Here is a 25,820-nt window from a genome sequence, read left to right as displayed (position 1 = left end):
TTCGCCCAGCACTTACAAAACCCATAAGCGGTTTCTGTTGGAATAAACCAATAACAATTCGAACTTAATGTAATTTTTTTTTTTTTTTTACCAGCATTTTTACATCATGGAAAAACCTAAAAAACAATTAACGAACAATCACTCGCAAATATCACAAATATATTATAAAAAAATCTCCATATTTAAAAAAAAAAAAAAAAGTATGTTTATATTTCTCTATTAATGTAATAAAATTTCGAGCAATTTTTATTTTTACTTAAATTTTTTTTGTTTCGAAATATTTCACGCAAGGATACGTTTTGCTTTGCACAAGCCGCAAACTCATTAAGGTGGATCGTTGTCTGAAGTTATTGGTTGCTGGTCGCATTGTATTTTACAGTATATTTGAAGTAAAAAAAACAACAAAAAAAAACAAAAAAAAAAACAAAAAAACAAAACAAAAAAAAAAACAAAAAAAAAAAACTGGACACTCAGCGTTGAAAGCACGCATTCCATTTCATCAATTATCTTCAGGGCTAATTCACCTGGGATGCCCATCATGAAGGGCTGTCACGGTTCACCTTTGTCAGCAGACAATGGTTTTTGCTTTGTTGTCACAAGTAATTTTAGTTTAGACAGGTATCAGCAGATTAATCACATAAAAGAAGCCTGGATATTGGCATGTAAATGATGGGCCACCTCAAAGAGAACCTTCATTAACATATAAATGTATTGTTTTGTTTTCCCTACCTGTTCTTTTCAAATTAAAAAAAAAAAAAGCAAAAAAAGCAAAAAAAAAAAAACACTAAGTAGCAAGACTGGCTTTCCAGAGGTAATGCGCAGCAAAAAATGGCCTTTCATGGTATTTTAGTTTCAATATTTTGTCAGCTTTGAAAGGATTAAGATAGCATAGGCAGGTACAGCATTCACGATCAGCTGACAGTTGATGGAGGGACGTGCTCTAAATTAAGCAAAAAATAAAAAAAAGATACAATAAAAAATGTACTTTGGATTCCCTTACAATAAAGCAGTTTTAAAAAAAAAAATGGATATAAAATATTTCTTATTTTTACAATCATAATTGTATACGCATAAAATCAGCATTGCATTGCAATTAACCATAACAAGACTAAAAAAAAAAAAATAATAAAAGTGTGAATATACTGTCTGCAATGGAAATAAAATAATTAGACGTTTGAAAAGTTAAAAAGAAAATTACTGCAGGAATTTTAATTTTGTCCTGTATCATTTACGTATTTTTTTTTAAATATATTAATATTTAGAAAAATAGAAGGACGGTACTTCAGATAGTAATTGCTTTATTTTCAATTAGCTCTCTGTATGTGTAATTTTAATATTTCTTAATTTAAAAAAATTGCAGTAATTGTGCAGTTATATTTATTGACACGATGATGGTTTTAGGATGAGCATAGTTAGAACTAGAAATAAAATGCTGCAGTGATACAGTGGTACAAGAACTTTACATTTTTATAATATTTTTTCTTTATTTTTTTTTATTATCATTATACAGGATTTATGCCGCCAATAGTTTGCGCAACGCTTTACAATATAACGGGAGACAATACAGCAACAATACAGTTCATTACAATTTTTTCTTTATTTTTTATTATTTTTATAAAAGATTTATATGGCGCCAACAGTTTGCTCAGCACTTTACAATATAACAGGAGACAATACAGCAATAATACAATTTTTTTTTTAAATTATTATTATACAAGATTTATATAGCACCAATAGTTTGCGCAGCGCTTTACAATATAAAGGGAGACAATACAGTTCAATACAATTTTTTCTTTATTTTTTATTATTATTATTATACAGGATTTATATATTATTATTATTATACAGGATTTATGCAGCCAACAGTTTGCTCAGCGCTTTACAATATAACGGGAGACAATACAGCAACAATACAGTTCAATACAATTTTCTCTTTATTTTTTATTATTTTTATACAAGATTTATATAGCACCAACAGTTTGCTCAGCACTTTACAATATAACAGGAGACAATACAGCAATAATACAATTTTTTCTTTTTTTTTTTATTATTATTATACAGGATTTATATAGTGCCAACAGTTTGCACAGTGCTTTACAATATAACGGGAGACAATACAGTTCAAAACATTTTTTTCTAGATTTTTTATTTTTTATACAAGATTTTTATAGCGCCAACAGTTTGCTCAGCGCTTTACAATATAAAGGGAGACAATACAGCAACAATACAGTTCGATACAATTTTTTCTTTTTTTTTATTATTATTATACAAGATTTATATCGCGCCAACAATTTGCTCAGCACTTTACAATATAAAGGGAGACAATACAGCAACAATACAATTTTTTATTATTATTATACAAGATTTATATGGCGCCAACAGTTTGCTCAGCGCTTTACAATATAAAGGGAGACAATACAGCAACAATACAGTTCGATACAATTTTTTCTTTTTTTATTATTATTATACAGGATTTATATAGCGCCAACAATTTGCTCAGCACTTTACAATATAAAGGGAGACAATACAGCAACAATACAATTTTTTATTATTATTATACAAGATTTATATGGCGCCAACAGTTTGCTCAGCGCTTTACAATATAATGGGAGACAATACAGCAACAATACATTTTTTTCTTTATTTTTTTATTATTTTACAGGATTTATAGCGCCAACAGTTTGCTCAGCACTTTACAATATAAAGGGAGATAATACAGCAACAATACAATTTTTTATTTTTTATTATTATTATACAAGATTTATATCGCGCCAACAGTTTGCTCAGCGCTTTACAATATAACGGGAGACAATACAGCAACAATACAATTTTTTCTTGATTTTTTTATTATTATTATACAGGATTTATGGCACCAACAGTTTGCTCAGCGCTTTACAATATAAAAGGGAGACAATATAGTTCAATACAATTTTTTCTTTATTTTTTAATATTATTATACAGGATTTATACCGCGCCAACAGTTTGGCTAGCGCTTTACAATATAAAGGCAGACAGTACAGTTACAAATACAATAAAAAAAACAAGAGGATTAAGAGGGCCCTGCTCACAAGAGCTTACAATCTAATACGAGAATGCAATTAACAATAAGAGTGGATGCAACACTATTTTTTTATATTACTTTTTAATAATATCAAAATTATTTTTTTATTTTTTTTTTTTAAATTTCTAAATTTATTTTAAGGTATTATTTTTTTTTTTTTGCAGAAAATAACTGTTATATATTTCTCAAGAAAAAAAATCCTATTTGTTTATTTATTTTAAGGAATGATTTTTTTTACAGAAAATAACTGTTATATATTTCTCAAGAAAAAAAATCCTATTTGTTTATGACTTGCAGATTTAACAGTAAGGGCTATTGGTCTTTACACACTTTTTTTTTTTGCTTGGGGATAAGTTGAAGAACTATGCTGCATAGCATTCGTGGTGGTTACTGGTCATTGTTATCGACTACAGTAAACCAATAAACGTAGCACTGCCCTGACAGTGAATAGAAAAAAAAAAAAAACTTGAAAAAAATCCAAGTGACTCCAAGCATTCGCAACGTGTGGCTACCTGCATTGATGGAACTGTTGACAAACAGGCCTGTTTCCCAATCTATAGTCATTAAGGAACCACCCAGCCTTAAAACTATTAAATGTAGTCATAATAAAATGAAGCAAGGTGTGCCAAGATTGTAAAAAAAAAAAAAAAAGTACATGATTACATGTGATTATATAATTGTGTCAACAATTGCATTAATGTATATATCATTGTAGATAAAAGCTTCATAAATTAGAAGGATAATTCACAGTCGTTTATTTATGTAATTTGGGGTAATTTTATTATTTTTTATGAACATAATGATCTAATATAAAGTATTTTTAATGCAGCAATAGAAGTATATTTTACAAATGTTCAAGTAGAACAGGCAAACGCCTATAGGCAAACGCCTATAAAAAAACAAAAATTGACATATGTAAAATTTACTCCAATACTTTTTAAATCTTTAAATTTAATTTTGGGGAAAATGGGGCGAAGTCATTATTAAAGTTTCAAAAATACGGCCCTGTGAATTGACTGTTTTCATATTTTTAAGCTTTATTAAAGTTTACTTTTAAACTTTAATAAAGCTTAAAAGTAAACTTTATTAAAGTATTAAATAAAGTATTAAAGTTTGCTTCTGAACTTTAATAAAGTTTTAAAATGTGTTTTGTATTTTTGTACTGTCTAATTTTAACCGATTGGTTTTTGGCAATTGTGGTTTTTTTTTTTTTAAAGAATTACCATTTTTTTTGCAAAAAAAATGTTAACTTAAGTTTTTTTTATTCAATTGAAAATAAAGTTGAATTAATTTTTGAAAAATACGATCATGTGATTTTTGCTGTTTTTATTTTTATTTTTTTTGAGAATTACCACTTTTTCTAAACTTTTTAACAAAATGTTTTACTTTTTTTTTCAATTTAAAATAAAGTTGAATCAATTTGTGAAAAATACGACCTTTTGATTTTTGTTATGTGTTTTTTTTTTTTTTTAGAGAATTACCACATTTTCTAAACTTTTTAACAACATGTTTAACTTTTTTTTTTACTTTAAAATAAAGTTATTATTATATAGGATTTATATGGCGCCAACAGTTTTCTCAGCGCTTTACAATAGAACGGAAGACAATACAGTTCAATACAGTTCAATACAAGAGAGAAAGGAGGGCCCTGATCCTAGGAGCTTACAATCTAGGAGATGAATAAATTTTTGAAAAATACGACCTTTTGATTTTTGTTATGTGTTTTTTTTTTAGAGAATTACCACTTTTTCTAAACTTTTTAACAACATTTTTAACTTTTTTTTTCAATTTAAAATAAAGTTGAATCAATTTTTGAAAAATACAACCTTTTGATTTTTGCTGGTTTTTTTTATTAGAGAATTACCACTTTTTCTAAACTTTTGAACAAAATGTTTAACTTTTTTTTTCAATTTAAAATAAAGTTATTATTATTATTATACAGGATTTATGGCACCAACAGTTTGCTCAGCTCTTTACAATATAACGGGAGACAATACAGCAACAATACAGATCAATACAAGAGGGATAGGAGGGCCCTGATCCTGGGAGCTTACAATCTAGGAGATGAATCAATCTTTGAAAAATACAACCGTTTGATTTTTGTTATGTGTTTTTTTTAGAGAATTACCACTTTTTCTAAACTTTTTAACAACATTTGTAACTTTTTTTTTCAATTTAAAATAAAGTTCAATCAATATTTAAAAAATACGACCTTTTGATTTTTGTTGTGTTTTTTTTTAGAGAATTACCACTTTTTCTAAACTTTTTAACAACATTTTTAACATTTTTTTTCGATTTAAAATAAAGTTGAATCAATGTTTGAAAAATACGACCATTTGATTTTTGTTATGTGTTTTTTTTAGAGAATTACCACTTTTTCTAAACTTTTTAACAACATTTTTAACTTTTTTTTTTCGATTTAAAATGAAGTTGAATCAATGTTTGAAAAATACGACCATTTGATTTTTGTTATGTGTTTTTTTTAGAGAATTACCACATTTTCTAAACTTTTTAACAACATTTTTAACTTTTTTTTTCAATTTAAAATAAAGTTGAATCAATTTGTGAAAAATACAACATTTGATTTTTGTTTTTTTTTTATTTTTTGAGAATTACCACTATTTCTAAACTTTTTAACAAAATGTTGAACTTTTTTTTTCAATTTAAAATAAAGTTGAATTCATTTTTGAAAGATACAGCCATTTTATTTTTGTTAATTATGTTTTTTTCTTTTAGAAAATTACCACTTATTCTAAACTTTTTAACAAAATGTTTAACTTTTTTTTTTTTCAATTTAAAATAAAGTTTAATCCATTTTTTTTTTCCATAAGAGCGCATTTCCAGAGAGCCTTGTATATTTATTGCTAGCTAAAGGCAAGACAAAATTCGAGCTAAGTGTTTTAAACACTTGTGATCAAATCTTATCCTAGAGCAAAAAAAGTAAAGGTGTGAAATCATAGCCTCTGTTTGAACTGTGGAATAATGTTGGCACTCCCATTGTGTTTACATGTTTGTTAAATTCATTTTTTTTTTTTTAAATCCTCTCCAAGCCTAATAGATTACAATCAATGCAGTCTTTAAAGTGTTAGCCTGCACCTCGAGGAAAGACTTTACTGACAACTCAAAAATGGCTTCCAGCAATTTAAATCCTTTAACCTTCTCACAGGTCGGGGAGTTTTTTTTCTTTAAAAAAAAAAAAAAAAAAAAAAAAAAAAAAGTAGGTGCTAATGGTCTATACGGCCTGATAGAAATTTTATTTTTAAAAATTGTAAAATTGTGAGAAACTGAGTATTTTTTTTTTAATTTGCACTGACAGCTCTCGGGGGGGTCCAGGCAATCTCTTAGCATTTTGTAAAATCTTTGTGCATTAGTACTGCTTGGACCTAGAACATGAGGGTAGTACCAAAAAATAACACCAGTGCAAAAAAAACAAAAAATAATATATATTTTTTTTCATTTTCTTTTTTTTTTTTTTATAATACTTTTTTTTTTTTTTCATAATACTTGTGATGATATCCTGGCAGTTGACGTGGCCATTTTTTGTGATTTTCTGGTTAATTTTAATTAATCTAGTTCGTAATAATTGTAATTAATTTAAAATCTCTAGTAAAATTTAAAAGAAAGTGTAAGGTAGGCAATAAAAGTGTTATCCGTCCGCGGAAAATTGTTTTTCTGCGCGTCTTTCAAGAAACAACCGGCTCAGACTCATTTGAATTCTTAGCATATTTTAAGCCGTATTTTATAAGGTTTTTTTTTTCTCAACATATTTTACTTGGTTTTGGTATTTTACGTCGCACCTGAAAAGTGATACTTCAGTAAGGACGGAGAATAATGGTATGCATTTCACAATTTGAAAAAAAAAAAAAAAATGTCAGAATGCATTTTTTGCAGACTTTCTGAATTTACACGGTACAAGGATTGTGTTTTTTGGCCAAAATATGAAAAGCAGCTGCTGGATCTAAACTCTGATATTTAGTTTCACAAAGTGCCGTGTATCATAAACAATTGCTTTTTTTTTTTTTTTTAATAAAACGCTGTTTTTACAATTTTTTTTCACATCGTCATAAAGGATGAGCTTTTTAGTGCACCATGCATCGGCATGGCCATTTTTTGTCTCCACTGGGGTTGCATGTGACAGGGTGACAACACAGGAGCACACTGGGAGACGGTTGTCACCCTATAAAAGGAAGTGCCTAACGGAGGGGTCTATTTGCTAAAGCTGGTTCACTCATAATCTCCACTTGGAAAAAAAAAAAAGTCAGCGGCTACAAAAACTGTAGCTGCTGACTTTTAAAATACAACCACTTACCTGTCCCGGGGTCCAACGATGTCCTCATCACCGTTGGTTTCACAGGCCATCTTCTCTCCCTGGCGCCGCCATCTTTACTGCCGGGTGCCCACTAAGCATGTGCGGGAAGCGCTGCGCTTTGTGAATTCTGTTTTAGCCCGGTTCACATCTCTGTGGCCGTGCGGGCCGCATTTTGCGGGGGCACGATAGCCCATTCATTTGAATGGACTCCCGTGTCACGCAGGGAAGAAGTCCCGGCACTTTTTCCGAAAACGCAGCCGAGGTTCCCAGTACGGTTGCGGTTTCCAGTGTGGGTGGCGTATTTAATGCCGTTAAAAGCCGTTCAATACCCAAAGTCGTTCAATGATTGTCGGCGAAGATCTGAACACGCATCGAGTTCTAGAAGACAAAATGTCAGCGTCGGAGGAAAAAGGGGGTTCAACCACCACCCATGAAGCGTTCACTTCCCTTTACTGAGCTCACTCTGAACTGCCTGGTCTGGTGTGTGGATTTTATGGGGAGCAGAGCTATACTGGGGGGGGATCTGTGCTGGGGGGGGATCTGTACTGGGGGAAGCTGTACTGCTAGGGGGGAAATACTAAGGGGCATCTGTACTGGTGGAAAGCTATACTGATGGGGAGGGAGAACCTGTACTGGGGGGAGCTGTACTGGTGAGGGGGAGATCTGTACTGGGGGAGGGGGAGATCTGTACTGGGGGGGGTAAATCTGTACTGGGGGGGTAAATCTGTACTGGGGGGGTAAATCTGTACTGGGGGGGGGTAAATCTGTACTGGGGGGGAGGGGGAAATCTGTACTGGGGGGGATCTGTACTGGGGGGAGCTGTACTGGGGGGACCTGTACTGCTAGGGGGGAAATACTAAGGGGGCATCAATACTGGTGAAAAGCTATACTGGTGAGGGGAAGATCTGTACTGGGGGAGCTTTATTGGCGAGGGGGAGATCTGTACTGGTGAGGGGGAGATCTGTACTGGTGAGGGGGGGAGATGTACTGGTGAGAGGGAGATATGTACAGGGGGGAGCTGTATTGGTGAGGGGGAGATCTGTACTGGTGAGGGGGGGAGCTGTACTGGTGAGAGGGAGATATGTACAGGGGGGAGCTGTACTGGTGAGGGGGAGATCTGTACTGGGGGATCTGTATTGGTGGGAGGGAGATATTTACCGGGGGGAGCTGTACTGGTGAGGGGGAGATCTGTACTGGGGGAGCTGTATTTGTGAGGGAGAGATCTGTACAGGGGGGAGCTTAACGGTGAGGGGGAGATCTGTATTGGGGAGCTGTATTGGTGGGAGGTAGATATGTACTGGGGGAGCTGTATTGGTGGGAGGGAGATATGTACTGGGGGGAGCTGTATTGGTGGGAGGGAGATATGTACTGGGGGGAGCTGTATTGGTGGGAGGGATATGTACTGGGGGGAGCTGTATTGGTGGGAGGGAGATATGTACTGGGGGGAGCTGTATTGGCGGGAGGGAGATATGTACTGGGGGGAGCTGTATTGGTGGGAGGGAGATATGTACTGGGGGGAGCTGTATTGGCGGGAGGGAGATATGTACTGGGGGGAGCTGTATTGGTGGGAGGGAGATATGTACTGGGGGGAGCTGTATTGGCGGGAGGGAGATATGTACTGGGGGGAGCTGTATTGGTGGGAGGGAGATATATAAATGGAGGAGGTCGGCAAGTTAGCAGGGGGTGGGGTAGGCTTCCCTGAAGAGATGGGTTTTCAGAGTGTACCTAAAGGAGAGGAGAGTAGGTGATAATCTGATGGGTTGGGGCAGGGAGTTCCAGAGGATGGGTGACACCCTGGAGAAGTCCTGGAGGCGGGCATGGGAGGAGGAGACCAGGGAACTAGAGAGAAGGAGGTCTTGTGAGGAGCGGAGTGTGCGTGTTGGGTGGTACTTGGATATTAGGTCAGTGATGTAGTTCGGGGCAGTATGGTGGACAGCTTTGTACATCAGTGTTAGGATTTTGAATTTGATCTGTTGCGCAGTCGGAAGCCAGTGGAGGGATTGGCAGAGAGGGGTGGAGGACACTGAATGGAGGCCAGTGGAGGGATTGGCAGAGGGGGGTGGAGGACACTGAATGGAGGCTAGTGGAGGGATTGGCAGAGGGGGGTGGCGGAGATGGAGCGGTTGGAAAGGTGAATGAGTCTGGCAGCTGTATTCAGGATCGACTGAAGCGGGGATAGCCAGGGGCGAGGCAGGCCAGTGACATCTCCCTCTTAAGCCTCCATCCACAGTTAGCAATGCCAGTCCATCATATGGGACCATAAAAACAGAATGCCTCCATGGTGTAAAACCATTACTTTATTAAGATACAAAACTGCCAAGTGCCCACTAAGCTGGGTGTACTGGATGCACCCCGGTGTACAAAGATGGCGCCTACCGGAATAAAGTGCAAGAGCCTGCTTAAGAAAAATTTCAGCAAAACAGAAAAGAATATACGTATGACAAAATTTACAAACACAAAATGTCCTAATACAAGGCGAATAAAACGACACATTCTAAATAGTATTTAGTTACACTGATCACTCACAAATTGCTGTCACCGGAGTAACTCAGCGTAAACTTTAACCAAAACACAAGAGGAGTTTGAAGTCTGAAGCTGGTCTGCAGGACGGGTTACATTCCTGACTCCATCAAGAGGCAAAACATAGAACTATGCCTGGCCACAGGCCTCCTGCGATACATCAACATAAATCTTCATGGCGTTCACTCTTGCAGACATGCAAGTAAGAAAAAAAATATTAGGTTCTTGCATTTTTGCCACGCCTTTTGCTTAATGTTGGGAAGTTTATTTAAAAAAAAAAAAAGAAAAATGACTTTAGTTTTTTTCAAAAAATTAAACTGGGGGAAAATATTTTTTCAAATTTTTGTTGTCTTTGTGGCTAGATAGAAATAAAATCATTTTAAAGATTCATTCCGGGTCCGACTAACAATAATTCACGGTCAACTTTGACCTCATGACCTGTAGGGGGTTTTAGAACGCCGCCTATGGAAAATTTTGGATGCTCGTCATCATTTCAAGGCTTGACTTGACGTGTATTTATTTACACAACAAACCTCATCTTTTTTGGAACTACCACCATTTTATTCTCCAGCGTTTCTGCTTTCAGAAAATATTAAATTTTTGGGTGTGTTTCCCTAAACCTCAGGCCTGAAAGAATTTTTTAAACAGCTTTGTTTTTCTTTCGCTGACAAGTGTATGGCCTGATATACACGGCTCAAAAAATGAAACGAAGACTTTGAAAACCCATCAGATCTCAATTAAAAAAAGTCTCCTGCTGGATCTCTATACTGACATGGACGGGGTGATGTGTGAGGAACGTAAGGACGCCCCATCGTTTGATGGAAATAAAAATGATCGACCTACAGAGGACTGAATTCAGAGACACCCCGAAAATCAAAGTGAAGGAATGATGCAGCAGGCGAGTCCATGTTGGTGAAATGTCATTGCAGCAACTCAGAATGGTCCTCAGTAGTCTGTGTGGCCCCCACGTGCTTGTATGCATGCCTGACAACGTCGGGGGAGGCTCCTAATGAGACCACGGATGGTTTCCTGGGGGATTTCCTACCAGATCTGGACCAGGACATCACTGAGCTCCTGGACAGTCTGAGGTGCAACCTGGCGGCGTCGGATGGACCGAAACATGACATCCCAGAGGAATTGCCTGTCTCCTGGAATCTCCTCCATGCTCTTGAGACTGTGCTGGGAGACACAGCAAACCTTCTGGCAATGGCATGTATTGATGTGCCATCCTGGAGGAGTTGGACTGCCTGTGCAACCTCTGTAGGGTCCAGGTATGGCCAGTAGTGACACTGACCCTAGCCAAATGCAAAACGAGTGAAAAACAGTCAGAAAGGATGAGTAGAGAAAAAAATGTCAGTGGCCTCCACCTGTAAAACCATTCCTGTTATGGGGGTCGTCTCATTGTTGCCCATCTAGTGCACCTGTTGTTAATTTAATTAACACCAAAGCAGCTGAAACTGATTAACAACCCCCTCTGCTACTTACCTGACCAGATCCATATCCCAGGAGGTAATTGACTTGATGCCAGATGAATAAAAAGTGCTCCTTTAATTGTTTTGAGCCGTGTACAGGGCCTGTTTCTCTATATCAATAAAAAAAAGTCAAAACAACTAGCAATTTGTGAAAATCAAAACCTTTACAGAAATGACACCAATTATAAAGAGTGGATTGAATTATTCAATATAGAAGATATATCCAGGTATCTGCTGCAAGCTTCTCCTCCAAAGTGATGTTTGTGCTATTTGTACTCTGACCAAAGGGACAGCACAGTGTGAACTATCCTCAGACAACCACTTCAGAGCACAGTACTTGGGATTCCTTCAATGCATAGTACTCAATGTTCCTTCGGAGCACAGTACTTGGTATTCCTTCAACGCATAGTACTCAATGTTCCTTCAGAGCACAGTACTTGGGATTCCTTCAATGCATAGTATTCAATGTTCCTTCAGAGCACAGTCTTTGGTGTTCATCAGATCATGGCACTCAGTATTTTCAGAGCACAGTCATTGGTACTCCTTAAGATCATGGTACTCCGTATTCCTTCACAGCACAGTCTTTGGTGTTCCTTCAGATCATAGCACTCGGTATTCCTTCAGAGCACAGTCTTTGGTATTCCTTTGCGACACAGCCGTTGGTATTCCTTCAGATCATAGCACTCGGTATTCCTTCACGGCACAGTCTTTGGTATTCCTTCGGAGCACAGTGTTCAGACAGTCTTCAGAGAACAGTCTTTGGTATTCCTTTAGAACGGTCTTCTATATTTATTCAGAAAGCCATGTTGCACCATGTTGCTTGCTATTCCTTCAGAGCACAATATTTGGTATTCTTCCACAGCACAGCACTCACTATTCCTCCAGAGCACAGCACTCACTATTCCTCCAGAGCACAGCGCTCACTATTCCTCCAGAGCACAGCGCTCACTATTCCTCCAGGTCACAGCGCTCACTATTCCTCCAGAGCACAGCGCTCACTATTCCTCCAGAGCACAGCGCTCACTATTCCTCCAGGTCACAGCGCTCACTATTCCTCCAGGTCACAGCGCTCACTATTCCTCCAGAGCACAGCGCTCACTATTCCTCCAGAGCACAGCGCTCACTATTCCTCCAGAGCACAGCGCTCACTATTCCTCCAGACTACAGCGCTCACTATTCCTCCAGATCACAGCACTCACTATTCCTCCAGAGCACAGCACTCACTATTCCTCCAGAGCACAGCACTCACTATTCCTCCAGATCACAGCACTCACTATTCCTCCAGACTACAGCGCTCACTATTCCTCCAGATCACAGCACTCACTATTCCTCCAGACTACAGCGCTCACTATTCCTCCAGAGCACAGAACTCACTATTCCTCCAGACTACAGCGCTCACTATTCCTCCAGAGCACAGAACTCACTATTCCTCCAGACTACAGCGCTCACTATTCCTCCAGAGCACAGAACTCACTATTCCTCCAGACTACAGCGCTCACTATTCCTCCAGAGCACAGAACTCACTATTCCTCCAGACTACAGCGCTCACTATTCCTCCAGACTACAGCGCTCACTATTCCTTCAGAGCACAGCGCTCACTATTCCTCCAGAGCACAGAACTCACTATTCCTCCAGAGCACAGCGCTCACTATTCCTCCAGAGCACAGCGCTCACTATTCCTCCAGAGCACAGCGCTCACTATTCCTCCAGAGCACAGCGCTCACTATTCCTCCAGAGCACAGCGCTCACTATTCCTCCAGAGCACAGCGCTCACTATTCCTCCAGAGCACAGCGCTCACTATTCCTCCAGAGCACAGAACTCACTATTCCTCCAGAGCACAGCGCTCACTATTCCTCCAGATCACAGTACTCACTATTCCTTGAAAGCCATGGGGGGCTCTGTTATCACCACCCATAGACTGAATCCAAGGAGCCAGGTGCAAAATTGTCGGCCGAGTGCGGCTGTCTTGGCTGCCTGAATACAATAGCTGGCAGAAGGGAGATTCTGCAATCCACGTTGTCTATCGTGGTTGGAGGAATCTATCAGATTTCTCTTGTTCAGCTTGCGGAGGAAACCTTCCATCAGAGATACTTGTTCCGGTGACACCAGTCTAAGAGAAGGTTTGACTTTCATTAGAGATTTTTTTTCCTCTCTTCCTGATGTGACTACTGGACAGGAAGTTAAGGAAAGTCCCCCCAATGGGACACAGATGGCAGAACAGACAAGCATGCTATTCAGTCCAGATACACTTCAAGAATAATGTACGTCATCTTTACCACAAACAGTTCTTTCAGCCACACGGCATTATTCAATGGATCGTGATGTCCAATAGACATGAACATTTCTAGAAACAATTTTATAACAAACAATGAAAGGTCAAAAATTTCCAACAAAGCAACGCTGTGTACAGTTTTTGTTTCCCTAATTATATTTAATATGAGATGACTGAAAAACTGCCATCATGGGGTAAAAACTTGAACAAAAATGATTTTTAACAGGTTAGACCAGGTTCCCCTATAGCACCACGCTCACTATTCCTCCAGAGCAACTGTGGCCCTCCAGCTGTTGTAGAACTACAAGTCCCATGAGGCATTGCAAAACTGACAGTTACAAGCATGACTCCCAAAGGCAGAGGCATGATGGGACTTGTAGTTCACCAACAGCTGGAGGGCCACAGTTGCCCACCCCTGGGTTAGACCCTTTGTAAGGATTTGTATTCTCTCACTTCCTGTATCTATGACACCCTGACACCCACAGTGTCACCAGTACAGGCAGTGAAGGTAAATCTCCCCAGTGGGGGCCCGTACTGTAAATCAATCCAATTGGACAGATGTTAGATTCTTTCAGGATGCTCTTCAAAAGCGACTAGAAACGGGACAGGCCGCTGCGTTCGTTCACTAGACAGCAACACCAAGTCCAGTCCAATACTTTATAAATCTAGCTCAAAGCCCGAGACATCTAATTAGTGAAAGTGTTCAGCCTGGAGTATCTCAGATGGTTCCCAGTTCTCTTCCACAACGCAGTTCCCAAGACTTCTCAAGACTTGTTGATCTCCAGATTCACAGCCATTGCCCTCCAGTCTTCTGCTCCCTGACATCTTAGGTTGACCTTCTGTCTCCGTGTTCTCTCTGATTGAAATATATGGTGGAGTGAGCCTGACCTTGAGTGTTTGTGGCCCCCACACTGTCTCATACTGTACGTTTCATGCCCCGCAGATAAAAAGGCAGCAAACCTAAAATACAAGTTCATCCATTATGAGAAGACATCTTAAAATTTCTCATTCAAGTGTTTCTATGTTAATATTCAGGTGTGTTCCTTCTTACAGACTTCATCTTTCCACCAATAAAGCATTGCCTTCTTGAGTTCTAATTCACACATTTCGCCATTTCTCTCAGAAATGAAGAGTATAATGTGGAATATTTATTCCCATATAGTGATCTTAAAGTGTTACTAAACCCAGGACCCTGCATTCACTATATCCGCTCTCCCCGGACCCCGCATTCGCTATATCCGCTCTCCCCGGACCCCGCATTCGCTATATCCGCTCTCCCCGGACCCCGCATTCGCTATATCCGCTCTCCCCGGACCCCGCATTCACTATAGCCGCTCTCCCCGGACCCCGCATTCACTATATCAGCTCTCCCCGGACCCCGCATTCGCTATATCCGCTCTCCCCGGACCCCGCATTCGCTATATCCGCTCTCCCCGGACCCCGCATTCGCTATCTCCGCTCTCCTCGGACCCCGCATACGCTATATCCGCTCTCCCCGGACCCCGCGTTCGCTATATCCGCTCTCCCCGGACCCCGCGTTCGCTATATCCGCTCTCCCCGGACACCGCATTCGCTATATCCGCTCTCCCCGGACCCCGCATTCGCTATATCCGCTCCCCCCGGACACCGCATTCGCTATATCCGCTCTCCCCGGACCCCGCATTCGCTATATCCGCTCCCCCCGGACCCCGCATTCACTATATCCGGTCTCCCCCCAGACCCCGCATTCACTATATCCGCTCTCCCCGGACCCGGCATTCACTATATCCGCTCTCCCCGGACCCCGCATTCACTATATCCGCTCTCCCCGGATCCCGCATTCACTATATCCGCTCTCCCCGGATCCCGCATTCACTATATCCGCTCTCCCCGGACCCCGCATTCACTATATCCGCTCTCCCCGGACCCCGCATTCACTATATCCGCTCTCCCCAGACCCCGCATTCACTATATCCGCTCTCCCCGGACCCCGCATTCACTATATCCGCTCTCCCCGGACCCCGCATTCACTATATCTGCTCTCCCCGGACTCTGCATTCACTATATCCGCTCTCCCCGGACCCTGCGCTCACAATATCCGCTCTCCCCAGACCCCGCATTTACTATATCCGCTCTCCCCGGACCCTGCATTCACTATATCCGCTCTCCCCGGACCCTGCATTCACTATATCCGCTCTCCCCGGATCCTGCATTCACTATATCCGCTCTCCCTGGATCCTGCATTCACTATATCCGCTCTCTCCGGACCCCAAATTCACTATATCCGCTCTCTCCGGACCCCAAATTCACTATATCCGCTCTCCCCGGATCCTGCATTCACTATATCCGCTCTCCCACAGTACACAGAACATGGAAGTGCAATTATTTTAGTAAATATAAACTGCTAAATCCCTTTTCTTATCAGAAGTTAGAGCAGTCTTGTGACTTATGTGTTCAGCCCAACACTAGCTAAAGCTTGTAGGAGGAGTTTTCTTTCTGCTCTAGGAGGATGGAAATCCCCTGACCTCTGTCTGGACAGTGCTGATTGGTCCTGTGCTGATCACATGCACCCTTCCAAGAAAAAAAAAAAAAAACAATCTCTAGCAATATACACCAAACTGAGCATGTGCATGCCTACAGTTCAGTCTGGATAAAACTGGTGGTCACTTGAAAAAGGGGAGGAACAGAGAAGAAAGAATTAAACAGCCTTTTTACACAGAGGATTAACCCCTTAGGTTCCACAGTGAGTATAACAAGCATGCTTTACTGCATCTACAGACTGATTGTACTGTTGTGGGTTTAGTAACACTTTAAAGTATATGTAAACTCAGTTAGAAAACATTTCAGGTTTAATGTGTTCATGTCATTTCCAAAGAAAGACTTGGTGGAGCCACAGCAATACCACCCCAGCAACCATAGACCCCCCAGCAAGCAACAACAGATCTCCAAGCAGCCAGCAACTATAGACTCCTCCCTAACAGGAGATTCCTCCCAGCAACAACTGACCCCCCAGAAACATAAGACCCTCCTCAAAAATAGACACAATGCAAAAATGGATTCCCACCAGTGACAATAGATATCCCAGAATCAATAGATCTTCCAGCAAACCCCAGCACCCCTTGCCGTTACATACATTCAGTATCCAGTGCCGGAGCTACGTTCCGTCACATGTCCGATGATATATATATATACACACACTATATTGCCAAAAGTATTGAGCAGCCGGCCTTTCCACGCACATGACCTTTAATGGCCCCCCCAGTCTTAGCCTGTAGAGTTCAATATTGAGTTGGCCCCACCCTTTCCACGCACATGACCTATAATGGCCCCCCAGTCTTAGCCTGTAGAGTTCAATATTGAGTTGGCCCCACCCTTTCCACGCACATGACCTTTAATGGCCCCCCAGTCTTAGTCTGTAGGGTTCAATATTGAGTTGGCTCCGCCCTTTGCAGCTATAACAGCTTCAACTCTTCTGGGTAGGCCGTCCACAAGGTTTAGGAGGGTGTCTATGGGAAGGTTGGACCATTCTTCCAGAAGTACATTTGTCAGGTCAGGCACTGATGTCGGGGGAGGAGGCCTGGCTCGCAGTCTCCACTCTAATTCATCCCAAAGGTGTTCCATGGGGTTGAGGTCAGGACTCTGTGCAGGACAGTCAAGTTCCTCCACCCCAAACTGGCTCATCCATGTCTTTATGGACCTTGCTTTGTGCACTGGTGCCAGTCATGTTGGAACAGGAAGGGGCCATCCCCAAACTCTTCCCACAAAGTTGGGAGCATGAAATTGTCCAAATTGTCTTGGTATGCTGACGCCTTAAGAGTTCCCTTCACTGGAACTAGGGGGCCAAGCCCAACCCCTGAAAAACACCCCCACACCATAATCCCCCCTCCACCAAACTTTACACTTGGCAGAATGCAGTCAGGCAAGTACCGTTCTCCTGGCAACCGCCAAACCCAGACACGTCCATCGGATTGCCAGACAGAGAAGCGTGATTGGTCACTCCAGAGAACACGTCTCCACTGCTCTAGAGTCCAGTGGCGGCATGCTTTACACCACGGCATCTGACGCTTTGCATTGCACTGCACTTGGTGATGGAAGGCTTGGATGCAGCTGCTCGGCCATGAAAACCCATTCCATGAAGCTCTCTACGCACTGTTGTTGGGCTCATCTGAAGGCCACACCAAGTTTGGAGGTCTTTAGCTATTGACTCTGCAGACAGTTGGTGACTTCTGCGCACTGTGCGCTTCAGCATGCGCTGACCCCGCCCTGTCATGTGACGTGGCCTACCACTTGGTGGCTGAGTGGCTGTTGTTCCCAGTTTCTTCCACTTTGTTATAATCCCACTAACAGTTGAGCGTGGAATATTTAGTAGCCAGGAAATGTCACGGATGGACTTATTGCCCAGGTGGCCACCTATCACGGGACCACGCTTGGAGTCACTGAGCTCCTGAGAGCGACCCATTCTTTCACCAATGTTAGTAGAAGCCGTCTGCATGCCTAGGGGCTTGATTGTATACACCTGTGTCCATGGAGGGGATTGGAACACCTGAATGATTTGGAGGGGATTGGAACACCTGAATGATTTGGAGGGCGGGGCCAATACTTTGGCTATATATATATTGGGGGTAGCTCAGGTGGGGGATCACCTTCCCTGGGAAAAAGGTAGTCCAAACAGCAGGGCTTTCCTAAAATCTGACTTGTCATCAGTTTTATTTTCAAGGTTGCAAGCATCAAAACAAACCAAACAGAAAATAAATCCTCGCCATCCAGGCACTGACTAAACACAGAAGATTCCTCTCTCACAGGTGAAGGGCTTCTCCTTGTCACCAACAAAATGAAAACAGTATGCAAACCTTTTCCTTGCTTGTATAACACAAACTTTCATCCACAGTTCACTCCGATATGACTCTCTGAGTCCCAGGCCAAGGGCAACTTCTTGCTCCAGCCCTGCCTGATTTATACCACCTGCTGGTGGTCATCAGTGGACCATAAACTCTGGTCCAGAACCACCTCTACCATAGTGGCCCAGAAAACCCGAAGTGGACACCACCTTAATCTCCCAGATATGATCACATGCGAAGTGACACGTAGCGTCCATCGATCACCTCGCCTTTCATACTGTCACAATATATACACATACACTGTGCACAGTTATGCATGCTCCATTGTACACGGAAGTACTGGGTATTTTGCAAGGGCACCAATGGAGCATCAAACATTGAGTGTTGGTTCACATCTGTGATGGTGGTGCCGCTTCGGATCTGCATGAAAATCCATGCAGCCGCCACCAGCACTGGAAAACGCAACCGTACTGGGAACCTCGGCTGCGTTTTCCAAAGAAGTGTAGGGACTTCTTCCCTGCGTGTCACGGGCGTCCATTCAAATGAATGGGCTCTCATGACCGTGCAAAACGCGGCCCGCACCGCCGCATAGATGTGAACCGGGGGTTACTGTAGATTTGCCCCTTTTTTCACAGTCATCACTTGGTGTGTGAGAAGATCTATCAGAACTATCTGATTTTAAACATGCTGCCTCCCAGCCCTTGAAAGTGCATCGCGTGAACCATTTGACATGGAAACAACCTTCAAACTAGCAAGTGACATGTGACTGAAGCTGTCAGACAAAGACAAGGTAAGCAAAGCTAAGTAAGAGCGCAAAAATAAATCAAAGGAAGCCTGAAGGGTTCTAATAATTTACCCCGGAATATTCCGACACTTGCTGTGAACGGCTACAAGAAGTGTTCACCATCGCTCTACGGCTAAAGGAAACCAGGTTGGAAACAGCAAATTCTGTTTGGAATAAATCATCTCTTTGAAGTGCGGGGCTGAAAATGTTTGCGCTCTCTTGGACATGGCTGCACCAACTTCACTCATAGGAGACTTCTAGATGGACATCAAACAGCACAACATGATCTATTAAAAAAATTATAATTTTTTTGTTTTTAATCTACAATATCCTTCACTGTACCTAAAAAATAAAACATTTGTTTCAGTAAGTTAGACTTACAAACTCATGACCATTCGTGGAGCGGCAGAGAATTATGTAAAACACAAACAAGGGTCTCACACCACAATATAAAATTGGAATCCAACCAACAATTGAACCTCTATAGACTGGAACTATTTATTGAAAATAGCTTGCAATCTTGGACACTGGTGCTTTTGCCAGTCTTGGTGGTGAACGAGGTCATGGCTGGTAATGATTCTAGGGAGTATTAAGGGAAGGGTCATGGGTGCTCTTCAGTTGGCTGGTAATGATTCTAGGGAGTATTAAGGGAAGGGTCATGGGTGCTCTTCAGTTGGCTGGTAATGATTCTAGGGAGTATTAAGGGAAGGGTCATGGGTGCTCTTCAGTTGGGTGGTAATGATTCTAGGGAGTATTAAGGGAAGGGTCATGGGTGCTCTTCAGTTGGCTGGTAATGATTCTAGGCAGTATTAAGGGAAGGGTCATGGGTGCTCTTCAGTTGGGTGGTAATGATTCCAGCCAGTATTAAGGGAAGGGTCATGGGTGCTCTTCAGTTGGCTGGTAATGATTCCGGGCAATATTAAGGGAAGGGTCACGGGTGCTCTTCAGTTGGGTGGTAATGATTCTAGGGAGTATTAAGGGAAGGGTCATGGGTGCTCTTCAGTTGGGTGGTAATGATTCCGGGCACTATTAAGGGAAGGGTCATGGGTGCTCTTCAGTTGGGTGGTAATGATTCCGGGCACTATTAAGGGAAGGGTCATGGGTGCTCTTCAGTTGGGTGGTAATGATTCCGGGCACTATTAAGGGAAGGGTCATGGGTGCTCTTCAGTTGGGTGGTAATGATTCCGGGCACTATTAAGGGAAGGGTCATGGGTGCTCTTCAGTTGGGTGGTAATGACTCTAGGGAGTATTAAGGGAAGGGTCATGGGTGCTCTTCAGTTGGGTGGTAATGATTCCGGGCAGTATTAAGGGAAGGGTCATGGGTGCTCTTCATTTGGGTGGTAATGATTCCGGGCAGTATTAAGGGAAGGGTCATGGGTGCTCTTCAGTTGGGTGGTAATGATTCCGGGCAGTATTAAGGGAAGGGTCATGGGTGCTCTTCAGTTGGGTGGTAATGATTCCGGGCACTATTAAGGGAAGGGTCATGGGTGCTCTTCAGTTGGGTGGTAATGATTCCGGGCAGTATTAAGGGAAGGGTCATGGGTGCTCTTCAGTTGGGTGGTAATGATTCCGGGCAGTATTAAGGGAAGGGTCATGGATGCTCCTCATTTGGATAGTAATAGTCTGAGATTCGGTTCACATCTCTGTGTTTTGCTCGGACATGAGAGACCATTAATTTGAATGGACTCCCGTGCCCTGGGACACGCAGGGGAGAAGTCAGTGCACACAGCCCGCATGGGAACCTCGGTTCCCTGTACGGTTGCATTTTCCAGTGCGGGCGTCATGCCATTAGAATTAATGGCACCCATGGGTCCGCATTCTTCTGTGCGGGTGCACAGATTTTCGTGCGGATCCGCAGCGGCACCACCCGCACAGATGTGAACCAAGCCTAAGTGCACTACTATAATGCAGAATGTCCTACAGCATTTAAAAGGTGTAAAGTTCTGCAGATAATAGATCCAACTATGTCTAAGACCCAGCTTTCATCATTTAACAATGCATAACCCACAAGAGCATGTTTTACTGAGCTTACTTACAATTTAGACGTTGAAACAAACAGCAAAAAAACCTAACGCCCGAACAGGGACTTGAACCCTGGACCCTCAGATTAAAAGTCTGATGCTCTACCGACTGAGCTATCCGGGCTCTGATGATGTCAGCAGAAGGATTCTTTAACTGTCTGAAAAGAGTGACCCCTACTGGTGATTCCACATAGCTACCCACAATTCTGCACCTTAGGCACTTGTAATCATTTTTCTTTGTCTGGCTTGGTAGGAAATTTTGCGAATTCTTCTATTGAGAAAAGGAAACTTCCTACGAGTCGCATTGTTCTTTATTTAACAATCAGTAGAAACATACAATCATTTCATTGACACCGGTAACAACATAATTACTGTAATGACTGCACAGAGTAAAAGCACGGTCAGCACGGGGGTCACCTTGTACATCTATAGCTCACCTGCTGAAAGAAGAGGGAATTTTCTTACTTGTGTCTATAAAGTGGTTGTAAACCTCAGACATGAACAAAGCACATCCCTCCATAGTGTTTATTGGTCTCAATCCAGAGCACTAAGTGTCATTTCAGTCTGCTGCTTTCTTCCTCTGCTGCTGCATGAGTCACTTCTGACGCCTGACACCAAGAAAAAAAATGGTGACAGGGGAGGGAGCTCCAGCACACGGCCTGTGATTGATATGATTGACAGCTTCAGCTCTGTTCTGTGTGAAGGGGGGGTGGGGGAGGGTGGAGTGTCGCTTCTCTCCAATCAGCTCTCACCCCTCCTCTCACACTGACATCACCAATGACACTAATACAGTGATCGGTGATAACACACTTCTGACACCAAGAAACAGATGGTGACAGGGGAGGGAGCTCCAGCACACGGTCTGTGATTGATATGATTGACAGCTTCAGCTCTGTTCTGTGTGAAGGGTGGGTGGGGGGGGTGGAGTGTCGCTTCTCTCCAATCAGCTCTCACTCCTCCTCTCACACTGACATCACCAATGACACTAATACAGTGATCGGTGATAACACACTTCTGACAACAAGAAATAGATGATGACAGGGGAGGGAGCTCCAGCGCACGGCCTGTGATTGACATGATTGACAGATTCAGCTCTGTTCTCTGTGCTGTGTGAAGGGGGGGAGGGAGTGTCCCTTCCCTCTAATCAGCTCTCACCTCTCCTGTCACACTGACATCACCAATGACACTAATACAGTGATCGGTGACTATACTAATGACACTGGCTGGGAAGGGGTTAACATCTGGGGGGTGATCAAAGGGTTAACTGTGTGCCTAACAATGTGTGGTGTGTGCACAGTGGCTAAGTGGTTAGCACTTCCGACCGGCAGTACTCGAGTCATTGGTTTGAATCCCAACCACGGCACCACTTGCCTGGAGTTTGCATGTTCTCCCTGTGCCTGTGTGGGTTTCCTCCCACACTTCAAAGACATGGTGTTAGGTGAATTGGCTCCTGTCTATATTGGCCCTAGTATGTGTATGTATGAATGTGAGTTAGGGACCTTAGATTGTACGCCCCTCGAGGGTTAGGGACCTTAGATTGTACGCCCCTCGAGGGTTAGGGACCTTAGATTGTACTCCCCTCGAGGGTTAGGGACCTTAGATTGTACGCCCCTCGAGGGTTAGGGACCTTAGATTGTACGCCCCTCGAGGGTTAGGGACCTTAGATTGTACGCCCCTCGAGGGTTAGGGACCTTAGATTGTACGCCCCTCGAGGGTTAGGGACCTTAGATTGTGCGCCCCTTGAGGGTTAGGGACCTTAGATTGTGCGCCCCTTGAGGGTTAGGGACCTTAGATTGTACGCCCCTTGAGGGTTAGGGACCTTAGATTGTACACCCCTTGAGGGTTAGGGACCTTAGATTGTACGCCCCTTGAGGGTTAGGGACCTTAGATTGTACGCCCCTTGAGGGTTAGGGACCTTAGATTGTACCCCCCTTGAGGGTTAGGGACCTTAGATTGTACGCCCCTTGAGGGTTAGGGACCTTAGATTGTACGCCCCTTGAGGGTTAGGGACCTTAGATTGTACGCCCCTTGAGGGTTAGGGACCTTAGATTGTACACCCCTTGAGGGTTAGGGACTGATGTGAATGTACTAATGTATATATATTTATATATAGCTCTAGTACACCATAAATGAAAAATATAAAATAATACTCATCATTATCAATACTACAATATCTATCATTCAGGTAAGTCTCTGCTTTTATGTATAATGCCATTGGACAAACATTCTTTGCTCTAGGTATTTTTAATTTTGTTCCATTTAAACAAAATTTTAGCTTTTTTTTTTCTCTTACTAAATATTACACCTAACCCTATTATAAAACAAATACAGTCTTTACAGGCGGAACTAAGTAAACAGAGAGATGCGCGCCAAAGTCCAAAAAAAATAAAATTGGTCTTTGAAAAGGAAAAAAAAGCACAAAAAAAATGTATCCAATCTCTAGTATACCATCAATGACAAATATATCATGATAAAATAATAATCATTATCAATGCCTAAATATCTATAATTCAGGCAAGTCTCTGTTTTTATGTATAATGCCATTGGACAAAATTTATTCCTCTACGTATTTTTAATTTTGTTCCATTTAAACAAAAAAATTCAGAGCACAAAAAATGTATTCAATCTCTAGTATACCATAAATGACAGATATAAAATAACAATCATCATTATCAATACCTAAATATCTATAACTCAGGTAAGTTTCCACTGTTATGTATAATGCCATTGGACAAAATTTTATTGCTCTATGTATTTTTAATTTTGTTCCATTTAAACAAAATTTTAGCTTTTTAAAAATTAAATTGGTCTTTGAATAGCTTTTCAGCTTTTTTTTCCCTACTAAATATTACACCTAACCCTACCATAAAACAAAAACTGTCTTTACAGGTGAAACTAAGTAAACAGTGAGATATGGGCAAAGAACAATAAAAATAAAATTGGTTTTTGCATAGAAAAAAAAATTCAGAGCACAAAAAAAATTTATCCAATCTCTAGTATACCATCAATGACAAATATAAAATAATAATCATCAATATCAATATGTAAATATCTATAATTCAGGTAAGTTTCTGCTTTTATGTATAATGCCATTGGACAAAATGTTATTGCTCTATATATTTTTAATTTTGTTCCATTTAAACAAAATTTTAGCTTTTTAAAAATAAAATTAGTCTTTGCAAAGGAAAAAAAATTCAGAGCACAAAAAAAATTTATCCAATCTCTAGTATAATGACAAATATATCATGATAAAATAATAATCATTATCAATGCCTAAATATCTATAATTCAGGCAAGCCTCCACTTTTATGTATAATGCCATTGGACAAAATTTTATTGCTCTATATATTTTTAATTTTGTTCCATTTAAACAAAATTTTATCTTTTTTTTTTTCTTTCTTTTCTCCTAGACAAATACTGTCTTTACAGGCGGAACTAAATAAACAGTGAGAAGCGCGCCAAAGTACAATACAAATAAAAACTGGTCTTTGAATAGGAAAAAAATTCAGGGCACAAAAAAAGTATCCAATCTCTAGTATACCATAAAAGACAAATATAAAATAATAATAATCATTATCAAAATGTACATATATATATATATATATATAACTCAGGTAAGTTTCCGCTGTTATGTATAATGCCATTGGACAAAATTTTATTGCTCTACGTGTTTTTAATTTTGTTCCATTTAAACAAAATTTTAGCTTTTTAAAAATAAAATTGGTCTTTGCATAGGAAAAAAAATTCAGAGCACAAAAAAAATGTATCCAATCTCTAGTATACCTTCAATGACAAATATATCATGATAAAATAATAATCTTAATCAATACCTAAATATCTATAATTCAGGTAAATCTCAGCTGTTTTGTATAATGCCATTGGACAAAATTTTATTGCTCTATGTGTTTTTAATTTTGTTCCATTTAAACAAATTTTATCTTTTTTTTTCTTTTCTCCTAGACAAATACTGTCTTTACAGGCGGAACTAAATAAACAGTGAGATGCGCGCCAAAGTACAATACAAATAAAAATTGGTCTTTGAATAGGAGAAAAAATTCAGAGCACAAAAAATGTATCCAATCTCTAGTATACCATAAAAGACAAATATAAAATAATAATCATTATCAATACCTAAATATCTATAATTCAGGTAAATCTCAGCTGTTATGTATAATGCCATTGGACAAAATTTTATTGCTCTACGTGTTTTTAATTTTTTTCCATTTAAACAAAATAATTCAGAGCACAAAAAATTTATCCAATCTCTAGTATACCATAAATGACAAATATAAAATAATAATCATCATTATCTATAATTCAGGTAAGTTTCCGCTGTTATGTATAAAGCCATTGGACAAAATTTTATTGTTCTTCGTATTTTTAATTTTGTTCCATTTAAACAAAATTTTAGCTTTTTTTTCCTACTAAATATTACACCTAACTTTACTATAAAACAAATACTGTCTTTACAGGCGGAACTAAGTAAACAGCGAGATGCGCGCCAAAGTACAATAAAAATTGTCTTTGAATAGAAAAAAAATTCAGAGCACAAAAAAAAAAAAA

At 40.5% G+C, this 25,820-nt stretch overlaps 1 long non-coding RNA gene and 1 other non-coding gene across 2 annotated transcripts in view; one reads left to right on the top strand and one right to left on the bottom strand.

Annotated features, from left to right (window-relative positions):
* The window catches only part of LOC149434172 (uncharacterized), an 89,897-nt gene that overhangs the window by 54,062 nt on the left and 10,015 nt on the right, over nucleotides 1-25,820 (top strand). The window lies entirely within an intron of this gene.
* TRNAK-UUU (transfer RNA lysine (anticodon UUU)) lies at nucleotides 21,309-21,381 on the bottom strand. Its single transcript has one exon. It is a non-coding gene; the product is annotated as a tRNA-Lys (tRNA).

Source organism: Staurois parvus, unplaced genomic scaffold (assembly GCF_062004578.1).
Source record: "Staurois parvus isolate SC_StPar_1 unplaced genomic scaffold, SC_StPar_1.0 ptg001812l, whole genome shotgun sequence".
Classification (NCBI taxonomy): Eukaryota; Metazoa; Chordata; class Amphibia; order Anura; family Ranidae; genus Staurois; species Staurois parvus.
The sequence above is the reverse complement of the archived record's forward strand: the minus strand, read 5'-3'. Positions and strand labels throughout refer to the sequence as shown.